The sequence below is a fragment of the Crocodylus porosus genome, unplaced genomic scaffold, assembly GCF_001723895.1.
Source record: "Crocodylus porosus isolate Cpor-Errol unplaced genomic scaffold, CroPor_comp1, whole genome shotgun sequence".
In the NCBI taxonomy this organism is placed as follows: Eukaryota; Metazoa; Chordata; order Crocodylia; family Crocodylidae; genus Crocodylus; species Crocodylus porosus.
This window is the reverse complement of record NW_017728910.1, coordinates 18,415,656-18,430,052: the sequence shown is the minus strand read 5'-3', so window position 1 is coordinate 18,430,052 and position 14,397 is coordinate 18,415,656.

Sequence of the window (14,397 nt, the reverse complement as noted above, 5' to 3'; positions counted from 1 at the left end):
GCGGTTCAGGCGGCGGCGTCCTCCGGGTCCGGTCCGGCGGCGGCTGGTCTGGAGGGGCCGATGTACTGGCGGTGGCCCGTGATGTACTACTTGACTTTTGGGCCAGTCAAAGTACCTGAAGGCTCTTGTGGCACTCTTGGTTTTGCTTGGTGAGGTGCAACTATTTCTTTTACCATATTTTTCCTGACACCTCAGAACTTATTATAATAAACCTCTGGGAGGTGTATCTGAAGAATAAGATATGTCAACCATGAGTATATGAGGTGCATGTGAAAATAGTTAGATGGTTTGTGGTTACAGAACCCCCCCCCATGGACCTTCATAATCACGTATTCTTCATCACTTGCAAGAAGTGGCTAGCTTACTGAATCATGACATGGATATGTTCTCCTGACATTGGACCACCAACATCTTTAAGAGAAACAGTACTTCATTTTTACTAAAGAGAACTATTGAAGCAGAAAGCTAGATCTATTTTTCATAGGCTCCAGGAAACTTCAAAAACTTGAGGCTAATCCTGATCCATAGATCTGCCACTTTTTTGGCTTGGAGGGGCATTAATACAGCCGCAACTCCCTGAGGAAGAATTCACACCATGGAGCAAGAGAAGGCTACATCTTACATAAATGACCTTCACTGACTTTTCTTGCTGATCCTATAACCTGCAGCGTGGGGAACAACAGCACTCAGAGCTATGAATGCAGTTTGATGTCTGGCCCAAAGGTTGTTCTAAATTTCATCAGTCATTGTTCTTACCTCTCACAGTAGCCAAGTATCCAGATGGAACAGAAGTAGCTTAAGGCTGTATTTCTCCCCCACTTCTTTCAGACTACTCCTTCTGTACTGCTTCTTCCAGAGGCATAGAACCAGACACCCCCAGTCCTGCTTCTTTCCTGGAACAAAAACCAGAGGGCAGGAAGATGGATGCAGTAAAAGAAACAAAATTAGGAAATGCTGATTAACCAGTCATCACATATACTCATGGAATCAGGAGAAATTGGAGATAGAAAACTGGAGATGCTACCATGTACCATGTTAGTAGTTTGCAGGTGGGAATGCTAATGGGTCTCACCAAGAAACACATGTGCAGCTTGTGTTGGGTTGCCACAACTGAATAACAACAGCTTGCCACTCCCAAAGGCTGTAGCAGTCATCCAAGTGACACGTGCATGCCACAGCTGTCCATCGCCGCTTCCCTGCGGCGACTCCCGGGAAGGCTCCTGCAGCACAGCAGAAGTCGTGTGAATGAATAAGGCCCTGTTCTCCTGTCACGTGGAATTCATAGATGATTAAAAAAAAGAAGTAGGGCCCTTCTAGAGATTAGTAGATGGTAAATTATTCCATTCATTTGTTATTCATGATGAATAATAAATTACTCTCATAACATTTACTATTCTGTTCATTTATTATACAGTACAGGGGGATGTTTAGAAGCTAATTACTGCTAAGAAGCCTCTACAGTTGCAAAAATTGTGATTTCTTTGGATTTATTGCATTAGTTTCACTCTAATTTGATAATGTTTCTGTACAGTCCCTTCCATCTTCAAATTCGCCACTCAGACCTAGACTCCTATAGTCCATCCTCCACAAAAAGCTAGCCCTCTGCCCCTTTATCAACATCCAAGTATACTCTTCTTTCCCAGAGTATACTGCCAATCTAGTTCAATTGGCTCTTCAGGGAATAAGGTGTGCTCTGGGGAGGAGAGGGAAAGCAATGGGAGGGGAAGATATTGGAGATAGGAAGATACGGGGCACTTGTGAGGAGGCAAGTTTTGTGGAGGAACGTGCTAGGAGAAAAAGGGGTACGTGCTTGTACATTTTGAGGACGTGGGGTGTCTAAAGGAAATTGTGGGGTAAAGTAGACATGAAAGGTGGGTAGTTGGAGTAGTTGCACCGTGCAGGTTGTGAGACGGGGCAAGCACACATTGGTGTGCACCGCAGGAGGAACCAGGTGTGGGGGGTTTTGTGCATACGGTGGAGTGTGGGGCGAAAAAAGGCGCCATGGACAAATGAACTAAAGGCAGGTGGCAGAGCCCAGAATGAGATTCAGATAGGAGAACTGGAGCTGTGTAAAAATAAGGCTTGTTATGCGATTCCCACATTACTGCCTGTGCTGAACTGGACCCGAACTGTTGTCATCCCCGTCAGAGTCAGACTGTACCTCTACCATTCATGTGCTCTTCAAAGGCCGTCCTAGGTTTATGACGCAGTGAAAGTAAGTAAGTAACAAGAAAGGAATATATAGTCTGTTAAAAACAATTAACAGTGTCTCTTTATGCCCAAGCAAAATGCACAACTGTTTCCATGGGAAGTTGAGGCAAAAATTTGCATGAGGTTTTAATGTGATCACTGTATCTGCTTAACAATGTGCAGTTGTTGAAGTAGCAATCCTTTTGCTTCACTTTCCATATCATCTTTGAGCTGTGGGTTATGAAGATCTGTAACTGTGAAATACTCCTCTACATCCATTTCAGAGGTCACTCCTCAGTTTGTTGAAGAGGTAAGCAGAAGGCTGGATTAGCAGGAAGCAGACCTCCAGGGCTTCCTACATGAAAGTAAGGAAACCCAAAAAGACGTTTTTCCTTTGGATTTTAAAGCAGTATTTTAGCAAATGATGCCACCGCTCCAGAAGTCAGGTGCTAAGCCCCATAGCTCTAGCCCAGCGGTTCCCAAACTCTAACAGATGCCGCGCCACCAATTCAAAGCAATACAACCTTAAGTACCACCAGCAATTTTTTGTCATATAAAGTCATTGCAATAAACCTGTTAATGCATACCAATGACAGGTTGTCTGCATACCACTGGTGGTACCCGTATGATAGACTAGGAACCGCTTCTCTAGTATGCTGTAAGGAGTGTGATTTAAACGTTTGCTTCTCTTCTAAGATATGCTTACCACAGTGCATGTAATGAGCAGCAATCCATGGTCTATTAGCCTGACACCCCAGTTTAGTTAGCAAGAGGAGATGCATAGTGGTCAGATAGACGCCATAATGGGCTTGGAGAAAAGGTTCAGGGGTCTTCAAGAAGCTAGTAGGCTAGCTAGCTCTTTCAATGAATATTGGAGTAGGGCAAATAAAAGAGAGATGTATAGGAACTGGGAGATTGGGAGGCAGAGGGAATGCTTAGGAAAGACTCACAATTTATTCTTCCTGGGCTGGGGAACCAGGCCAGCTGCTGTTCATGCAGGCAGGCAGCTGCTTACACTCAATGTTTTCTTTCTTGGCTGGGTGCTAATACCTTTGCTACAACTATTAGTCAGGGTTATAGAGACAGCCTAAACTCTTTGGGGGCAAAAATAAGTGATAAATGTTACTAATAATATTCAATCTACAAACGGTAAGGTAGTATTGTATCTACATCAGAGCACCTTGTTGTCTTCCTGTAGTTACTTTCTAACCTTCATAACTTGTGCTCTTTTCAATTCTTTTCATTTGGATGAAAGCATTATGCAGAATTGAGTTTCAGATTTCCTTCCAAATGAACTGATTCAAATACAACAGTGCAGAAGGTGAAAACATGGCTGTAGAAATGCGGGTATAAGGGTAGAAAGCATACTGGCAAAGTTCACGGCTGACACCAAGTAATGGGGGAGTGACAGCACACTGGAAGACAGGCTGAGGATACAGGCTGACCTGGACAGGCTTGTAAAATGGGCAGATCTAAACCTGCTGATGTTTAGCACCGAGGAATGTAAAGTGCTCCATCTGGGGAGAAATAATCCATGGCATACTTACAGGCTTGGTGGTGCTACACTAGCCAGCATGACAACTGAAAGAGATCGGGGGGTCATGATCGACCACAAAATGAACACGAACCACCAGCGCGATGCTTTAGCTGGCAAAGTGACCAACACTCTGGCATGCATCAACTGATGTATCACAAGCAAGATTAAGGAGGTCATCCTCCCACTCTATTCAGCATTGGTGAGGCCACAGTTGGAGTACTGCATCCAGTTCTGGGCCCTGCACTTCAAGAGGGATGTGGAGAAGCCGGAAAGAGCCCAAAGGAGGGCCACGTGGATGATTAGAGGTCTGGGGAATAGACCATATGAGGAGAAGCTGAAAGATATGGGACAGTTCAGCCTGGAAAAGAGAAGATTTAGGGGGGATTTGGTGGCAGCCTTTAAGGGGTGAACATCAGGGACTAGGAGAACATCTGTTCACCAAGACATCCCAGGGGAAGACTAGGAATAATGGTCATAAACTGATAGACAGTCGCATCAGGTTGGACAGAAGGAAAAACTTCTTTATGGTTTGTGTGTCCAGAGTCTGGAACAGCCTCCCCCAGAGGCGGCACAATTGCCTTCCCTGGGATCTTCAAAGATGACTGGACACACACCTCATGGGGGTCATCTGACCTCAGCAGTCTTTCTTGCCCAAGTGCAGGGGGGATGGACGTGATGATCTCATGAGGTCCCCTCCAGCCCCTAATGTCTATGAATCTATGAACTAGCTGCTGTACGGATTCACCCCAGCCATTCTTGTTGCTGTCCATTAAGATGTGAAAATTACTTCTTGGTTAATCTTTCCTGAGGCCTTTTCTTCCATCCTTCATAATAAGGGCCAGATCTTCAGCTGGTGTAAATAGGCATAGGGTCACTGATGTCCTGGCACAAGCTAAGATCTCAGTCCTGCCTTTCTAAGGTTCTTTCTTATTGCTGCTGCATTCGTGTTATAAGCTTTCTTCTATGACCTACAGCAGTATGACAAACCAAGTTACAGACACTAATGTAGCACTGGAGAAACTCTCACAGCTGGCCCAACGAGTGGTTTCTGAACCCACAGGGAGTAATACTTAGAACACCTTCATGCTCTTGAATAATTGATCATCACACAATTCTGTATGAAACCGATCATCAGAGATATCCTTTCAGCTGGCCCGCAGTGTTTCCTTAGTTATAGTCTGATTTCTCACAGAAGGCCTCTCTGTAACCCGGTAAGAGCATTCAGAATTGCCCGTAACGGATACTTTCCCCTCCCCCCGCATTTCTGTAGTGATAAATTATTGTGTCAGCATAGAAACGATGCAGGTGACTAACCTTGTAAAAAGTAGTAAATGATTAATAAAATCTCAAATAACAATAGCTCAATGGGCACATGGTAACTCGATTCTCTAAACAGATGACATGCCATTAGAGGACACCAGCAATGTTCCCTCTAAGCTGCGCAGCTACACAGGCACGCTCATGCCATGCTGCCAGGCTTGCCTGCGCGGCTGTACGTGCCGTGCAGCTTAGAGGGAACACTGGACACCAGCTGATTGGTCTTTGGGGTATTTATTGTAGGTATGAGCCAGCAGAGAAATACCTGACCTACCTTAGGACGTGCCTTGAGGACTGCCAAGGAGTGTGGTAGACTTGGTTTCCAGCTCTGACAAACACAACTCACAGTGACTTCAGTTTGAGCTGTGTGCACTTCCGGAAAGCAGGCAGGGTTATTAATATAACCAGTGGTAGGGATCGTGTGAATTGATTGTTGGCTATTTGAATAATGTAGTTCCCAAAGAGTTTGTGTTAAGACATGTGTAGTCCTATCTCTATCATTAAAGGGCCCCGCTAGAGAACATCACAAAGAAGCCTTCCCCAAGAGGATGTAGGTTCCTTAATGTGGGGCTGAGAGGTCAGGCACAAGTACACATGAGGAGAAGAGTTAGTGGTGCATGCCTAGTGTTCACAGAGGTTATGTTACCAGGAGCTGGTGTGCTGTGCTGTGGTTCACCACAGTGCTCCTTAGTGTGGTCCTCCAAGGGCATGGATATATACCTTAGCTATCAGGCATGGGACTGTATGTGTGTACAGACTGCATAGACTGCGAGGACGGTGTGCGAGTGAGTCGGAGATGCTTGCTGAACATTAACAGTGATTCTGGCCACCTGGGCTTGCTTCTTCCAAAAATACTACTTATTTAAAAGGTGATGGCCGGGTGCGGGGGGGGGAGGGCGGTTCTCTTTGGTAAAGTTTATGCAGCTGCTCTTATGAGGTGGAAGCAGGATCCCACTGAAGACAAATATCACAAGAGTTGGGTGGGGCTAGGATCTAATACAGAGTGACAAAACCAGCCCCCTCCTCCACAGACACATTGGCAGTGGTACAATTATTACTCAAGGGGACTCCTTGAAAGAGCTTTAGCAGGAGACTGGGATGTGTCTACCTCTCAGTTAAATCATCTAACACTCTCTGTTGAAATGTATGACAACGGGTCTGGAGCTTCAGAGGTACAAAATGATAAGAGCTAATGTAAGGGCTGCATAGAGGAAGGCAAGGCATGTGCAGGGTATGACAACCTGTGCTACATTTTCTTGAGTACTGTCCCTTGACTTTTTTACCTTACTTTTTAAAATGCTTAATATTTACAGATATACAGGCAGACAAAATTCATGTAACACGGGAAGGCAAAACACCCATCCCAAACCACTGACCTCAAGATGCAGCTGAAGACACTCTGCAAGACAATAACCCCAAGAGACCACAAGCAAAGTGTGACGTGGTTGTATACATTATAATTATTAACATGCCAGAGTTGGCCAAGCACTTGGAGAGCTGTAATGAGAACAGCCCCTTATGTGCTTCTTTTCTGAATTTATGCACAACAAGCAATACATAAATATCAATTAATGAAGCAACTATAGAAAAATTAATTAAAACAGGAGAGGATAGAGGCTCTCTAGTCATCCTTATAAAAAGGAAAGCCATATTCATAAACCCCTCCCTAGTGTTCAAGGGAGGGCTCTCAATACAAGGGAAGGCAATCATTACTTTTTTAAATCGCATACTACCTTTTAAATTAATATCCACAAGCACCCCAAACAGCAAGCAGGGGAAAAGAATCAACGATTTTATAATTAAAGTAGTACATGGGAACAGCATAGCAAATATTGGTTGTGATCCAAAGCCTACCCCTGTAGGTGGCACAGGGGTAAAGCAAAGTCTATTCATAAGACTTGCATAAAGTCCGTAACTCAAAGTTTCCTTAATAGTATTCTAAAACTATAAACCCACAGCTATACCCACAAGCATGTTGATTAGCTCTAAAATTCAGTGAAGTAGGCAACAAATGGTTAAATGTAAAAAATAACGAGAGAGGTTGAATTTTCTTCTTTGACCTCCATACAAAGGTCATCAGTTTTTGCCTTCAAAATATGTTATTTCAAATCTGATTCAGCTCCACTGAAGACAATGATTCTTTTCTGTTGATTTTAGTATGGGTTGGATTAAGCCCTGGAGAAGAAATTAGAAAATAAAGCAGGAAAACTTTAAGATGAGTGAGAGTTTGCTGCCATGAAGTCTCCTACTGACTGCATCAAGCATTATGCTTTGTAGTATGTGCTCAAAGGACAAAAAGACACTTTGGTCATGTCCCGGTGAGTGGGAACATGCACTTTGCAGCACCTCAAAGACTTCTTAGGGGCCGTGAAATGCACGCCGTGCACATGAAAAGGTTATTTGTGCTGCATATTTGAGGCGGAAAGCCAAACTTAGATACTGGGAAATCCTGGTATCTACAAAAGAGCAGGCCAAAAAAATGTGAGGCACATGCCACCCGAAACTGGAGCCTAGCCAGCCAAAGCCACACTTCGGCAGCTGGCCAGGCTCCACCCACCTGGATCACGGCCTTGGGAGGCCCAAAACCCCAGGTAAAGCTGCTGGGGCCAGCCCAAGTGACTGGCCCAAGCCTCTCCTACCCCACCCGGGACAATCTGCCGCACACCACAGCACGTGTGCAGGGGCATTGCCCAGGGATAAGTAGCAGTGGCACAACTATGTGCCCCTACTATTTCTCCCCAGGGAAATGCATGTGTGCGCTCATGGGGACACACCCTGTGCGTCTTCCCCAAAACTGCCATCTCGAGAGTTATTTTCTTTTTTCTGTGAAGCATCTGTTCTAGCGCTCAGTAACAGACCCTATTAGTGCGTGCTTGTCATCGAGGAACTGTCGTCATCATCCCATTTCAGTTAATGAGAGTTTCACAACTGGCTTCAGCAGAGCTAAGGGTCAGTATAATTTTTTAGGAAGGCGGCTTTGGTGTCTGATCCGGGAGCTCTGAGAGTGAGCTTGACACGCTTTGTGGCACGCTGTGTTCTTTTCTGTGCGCTGAAATGTGGAAGCATGCCACACTTTAAAGTCAGCGTAATTACTTGAATGCACTTTAAAAAAGACAGAGGGGGAAGCAGCCATACTAATTAAAAACATTTGGGGGAGGCGGGGGGAGGTTGGGGTTTTTTTGTGTGTTTTTTTTTAACAGTATAAACTTGTTTTTTTTTCTTTTACTCTAATTTCCTAGAATCTGATGTTGTCAGTTTTACAGTTCCAATTATTGTCACTGTTTTTCAGCGCTCTCTCTTTTTTTTTTTTTAAATTGGCTGTACTTTTTTAATCATACTTAGCAGTGCTGGTATAGTATCTTCCATTCAGGGGGGCTCAGCATGCTTGTTCATCACTCATTTACTGAGCCTTACAACGCTCCGGTGACACAGGATATTGTAGGTGTTATCATCGTTCTCAGCAGTGGCAGCATCCCCGTTGAACAGCTGAGGAACCCAAAGCACAAAGAATTTCAGGCTCTGTAGCAAGGCAATGTCTCAACTGGACTGCATCCAGGTCTTCGGACTTTGAGCCCCAAAAATACTTTAACTGCAAGACAGAGCTACCTGCTACCCTTAATTGTCCACTGGCTCCTTCCACCAAGACAAGAGTGTCGTACCGTCTTTTCAGCAAGGGAAAAATGTCCAGAGCTTGCTGGCTGTTAAAGAAAAATAGCTAGAAAACGTGACGTTTTTCTTCCTGCTCTCCTTCCTCAAAGGTAACAGAAAAGACCAACTTTTGTGGGTGAGGAAAGTGTATTAACATTAGAAATCCTGCCAGCTACGGTAGTAAAATCAGCCTTGAATATGCCCTCTGGATAGTTACATATGTCTAAAGGAGTAAAACAGTGAATTCCAGAAGCTCAAAATAGCACAAATTACATTTTTATTGGGAAACCTTCTGCACAGGTCTTGTATCACCCAGGGTGATTGTTATAACAGTGTTTGCTCTATATGTTGATGCACCATAAAGTTTCTAATCCATGGACACGTATAATACTTATGCTTCTCTTTTTAACTATACAGATATCCATGACACTTGCATAGCTATTTTTATCTGAAGATCTCAAGCGCGTGCATTTACTAACGGAAGTATAATCCTGCCGATGTTATGTATGTTCTGTTGAAGTAAATCTGTGTGTTTCTTCCCTGTATACCCTCATTAGCATGGGTTTGCATGGTTGGGGCCTACCTATGCCTGTTTTTATTGGTTGTAAGTAAAGTGTCAAAATGTAAAGGCAGCTAAGTCGCTAAGGCAGATGACCTGTGGGTCTAAGTCCCTACTTTCTAGAAGACCTGACATCCCTGTGCTTGCTGTCAGGCAGCTCTAAGTCTAAAGAAGTGGGGTTTGCATAAACAACCTGGAAAGGAGTAAAGGTGATGCCAGATAGCAGTAAGGAACAGGAACATCAGCACCAATCCTTGGCAGCAGAAACAATTTTGATCCCCGAGACAATTTTGAGGATGGAGACGTCTACCTGCAACCACTCTGTTCTTTGTTATGGGCTCCAGCAAGCCAATCAATCCACAGTTATTCTAGAAAGAGCTTGAAGTGAAGACCCTGCTGTCCTTTGTCAGTGCTGCCATGTGACTGTACTACCTTTTCCTGCAGCTCCACCAGCTCAGGTGTGATCTCTGTGCCCCACTTGGAGACATTATGCCCCAAAGTACTTTCATCATATATTTGACTTATCTAGCATAACATAAACCATGTTACAGTAGTCATAATGTCAGGGGTATGACTGATATCTAGGCAGTCAGGGCTTGATCCTAGAGGGTCACAACCCAGGGGATCAGGAGCTGGCAAAGAGAGGGAAGCAAAGTCCCAGGTAGAGTCAGGGGATCGAGAGCAGGTGGGTCATGGAGCTAGTGGGGAAGTCTGGAACAAAGAATCAGCAACCAGGATCCAGGACCAGAACCAAGGATGACGTTGGGAAGCAGGACCCAGCAGACAGGAAACGAGGCAGGGACTGAGAAACTACCAAGGAACAGGCAAGACCCAAGAAACTAAGAGCAAGGAGTCAGAAGCTCATGGTTAAACAGGGGGGCATCTGGCCTGTTGAGTAGCCCTCTAGGCACTGGCATGGTTGCCTGCTGAGAAGATCCATGCAGACAACTGGGGTCAGCTCTGGGTAGTCAGGCTGCTGGTAGGCAGGCCCACCCAGTGACCAGGGCCAGCTGGGGGCGGTCTAGTCGGCTTGCTGCCCTGCCTTCTGACACATACCGGTAAAGTAGTAATAATAACTCTTCCTTTCTTTAACACCAAATCCTGAGATTTCTGATCAGCGGTTCTTTTCTAATCACGTCTCACCCAGACTGTGCTGCACTGAGTTTGTCTTTACAAGTTTGCCTAGGTTCAGGCTGAGTGGATACTGCATGAGCACTTGGGGAACAGATCGTCACTGCCTTTCATCCAAGGATTTCAAAGTGCTTTGTATACAGTTAAATTCCATCAGATACAAGGGCTGATATCCTTTTAGCAATAAGGTAAAATTGAGACAGAGTTGGTAAAGATCAGACTGTGTGAGTACTGGTGACAGGAACAAAACCCAAGAGGCCTGACCCCAGCCAGTAGACGAACACCCTTTCCCACTGATGCAAAGAAACTGTTGTCTTTTTTGTAATGAAAATAGTTAAAACATAAATTAAGCTCTCCCTGACCCTCTACTTCGTATACAATGGGCTGCTCTCTGAGACTAATTTGACTGTATAGCATCCTTTCTTTTATATCAATATCAAAATAGGTCCAGCAATAACCTTGCTGGGTAAAAATGAACACTGCTTTGCCTGTGTATGGGACTGTCTGTGCAAACACGTGATGAACATTAAGAAAATAATCCTCACAACAGACCACAAAGGACAGAAACCCCCTCAGTATGCCCATTTCCACAGCTGGATACATCAAGACTAAAGATTATGCTTTGACATCAACGGAATCACTCATAGTTAACACTCGTGCAAATAAGAAAAGACTCAAGACCTGAAAAATTAAGCGGTGGAGCAAGGAATAGATCTGAGGTTTCTAGTTCCAGTCTCCGATGGAGCCTGCCCATCCTGTATAGTATCCCATGTTAGGTAGGGATAAATTGGCATAGTGCCACTGATGTTGGTTGAGCTACAGAGATTTTTACCAGCTAAGAATCTGGCCTGAAATATTTACATTACTCTGTGCATGTTTTACAGTGGCCTGCGAACTACATAAAAGAGAGGAATGCTGCCCTCAAATGAGGTGTCCCTATCATTTTGCAGAAGCTTTTCTATAGTCACGTAATTATATAACTCTGAGCCTGCAGAAAAAATCTGGGGGAAGAAGTCCAGGGAATTTCTCAAAAGGCAAACAAGGGGCTTGTTCAGTTCTGTGCAGTGTGGCTGCTTACTCACACAAAGCGCTTTGTCTTCCCTGGGCTGTTTATAGTAAGCGGTTAGGGCAGGTGGAGCCTGACATGCCATTGTGGCAGAGTAACCTCAAGGTATAACTTCATTACCTCCAGAAAGGTTTCCATTTAAAAAAAAAAAAAAAGATACTCAGCTTAGTTAATAACAGCTGCCTTATAAATCCTTAGCGCATTTGATTCGAACGGATACACCTTGGTCTGTGGCTAAACTCCGTTGCCCAATTTACTGCTGTGAATAATGCTAATGTTCTGTCTCAGGCAGGGAGATGATGATGATGATTTCAAAGCCTGTGCTGCATTTGTCATCAGCTCACAAACCAGGACAAAACAGAGTGTCAAGCCTACTTTCTCACTGAGCAGAACTTGTTTAAATTTTCTCTTGTATAACCTGTAACATTATCAGCAGCAAATTTCTGCTATTGATAACTCATTAGCCAATAAAATAAAAAGACGCTGCTATTGACATCTGTATGAAGCCATGTCTGAGTGGCATTGGTTCCTGGTTATTGGGCTTTTAGTAGTCATTAAAGTCCTGTTACAGTACGTGTTTAAAATGTTGATATATGCAGTGTGTGTTGAAATCTTTATCTGCATTAGCTGAGACAACAGCTAGCACTGATTTTGCAGCCTAGCTGATTTATCATAGTTTTCTAAGCTGTGTTTATGAGCCTGTTTTGGGTTGGGTTTTTTTTTTCCCTTAACAGCTTCATTTTTTTTTCCTGTGATAGAATTTATCAACATCTGTGCCTCCCGGTGTGTAGCAACTTCCCGGTGTGTGTAACCTTCACTGGTTGTGTATCTTCTCTCCAGGACTGTTGTGTGAATATTTCAGTGTAATCCGGGTTTAGAGATGTATGCTTTTGGTCTGCCAGGGAATATGCGAGTGCTGTTAGAGTAGTAGCTAATTTAAGAGGTGACGTTTCTTCCATTGCTTTGCATAAAACAAAAAACCCCCAAATAAATGCAGGAACATTGACACTCCTGTCCTTTTGGCATCTCAAAGAGGGAAGTCTCTATTAGCCTCTGGAACTTCATTGCCACAGGATGCTGTTGAAGTCAAAAATTGAATACTTTTTTCATGCAAAAAGGGATTGAACTTGTTGGACTCTTACCTCACTAATAGGTGTATCAAGAATTTGAGCATTACAGAGACTTTTGGAACGCATAAGATCCTCGGGCTTCAGGGCTTTAACTAGTTTCTAACTTTTAGAGGTTAAGATGAGACCCTTGGAATAGTAGGCTATATAATATTTGCCTACTCTAGTGATCTCACAGTTCCCCCCAAATCACCTGACTTTCACCATTTTTGAAGACAGGATTTCAGACAAATTGGTTCCCAGGACCAAACACTAGATGCTAGGGCCCTTTAATTTCTCCGAATCAAATCGGAACCCTCTGAATCAGGGCAGTGACCCGAATCAACGAATCGAATCACTGTCCCTGATTCGGGCCAAAGCCGAATCCAAATTGAATAGGGCCCATTTTGCACACCCCTACTAGGTGTTCTCTAGTCTCCCCCTCTTCTGGGTAAACTGATGAACTATTTGGCTTTTTCTTTCGTGTTCCTGTTATTTTTGAGTAGGCAGCTCCATCAGCACGATGAGAACGGTATATCGAACTGTGACTCTCCCAATGAGCCACGTTGTTCAGGCTACTCCTTTGTCGCTGGTTTGCTGCAGCCAGACCCAAGCTGCAATAATTGGTCACGCCATACTAGGGGGAAGCTGGTTGGGAGCCATATTTGAACCACTGTATAGCACCACAGCCCGGAGTGAGACGGGGTGTGGAGTTGCACCATCTGAGGGAGAGCTCCAGAGAAACTCGTGCAGACTCTTTCCCAGGCCTGCACATGATTGCATGCCTTAAAGCAGCCTAATAATGTAATCATTGGCCTCATCACTTCACCTTACCTCACCCCGGCCCTGCCAAACCCCTTTGTGATACTCGGTTTCTCGGAGAGTGCAGGGAGCCCAGGGGCCTGTGGATGCCAGTAATTGCATCTGCTATAACTGGTCACCGAGTGCTGAATGGGGCACCGTGAGCCAGCGGTGTGGTCCGAACTAGAGGAGGGAATGTGCCAAGGTGGTTTCTGTCCCTGTTTTAGGCATGGCTCATTGTTATGTCTTTTAGAGATGAAAAACAGTCAGCAATGGCAAAGTATTTTTCCAATGCAATATATTGAATTAACAAAATAAAAATGCTCTTTTGGAACAAAGTTCTAATGGAAGCCAAGGAAAGCTCCCATATATCTCATCTTGCCAGGGAAGTTTCAAGACTAGGGTGGTTTTTCTCTAGGGCTGTCCAGTGAGCAGACTATGTTGGAGCCTGGGCTCCCGTCCTTTTGCAAATATATTTTTTTCCCTTTTTTTTCCTTGTTCCGAATCAGAATGAAATGAAATCTTGGAATATCAACATTTTCCATGATATGAAGCTACCTTTCTCCATACAGATTTACCAAAAAATGCATGTATTTTTCCTACTGATCTGCCCCTGAGCATGGAGGACTCTAACGTCATTGTCTCCAGAGGGACTGGGATGGAAACAACAGATAATATAATTATAAAACAGTTTGGACTTGAAATAAATTTGCTATTTTGGATCTGGTATGTGGCACTGAGTGTTCATTCCAGTGGCAAATATGCTAGGTCCAAACCACTAACCCTTGAAAACTTCTGTGTTTCCAAAACCGGAAGGCTACTGTATCTTTTCAGACTAGAAGTCTCTCTGTTTCATATAACAGAGGGGATGGTTTGCTGATTTACCCCAGGTAATGATAAAGCTCCATTTATCTTATCTGCACCCTTATTCCTTTGAGTGAATATCAGTTTGCATGCACAAGCTGGATCTCATCAGTACTGTCTGAGCTCATGACTATTTTGCCATGTCTGTATGTCAATACATGAGGACCAGGGAATGTTC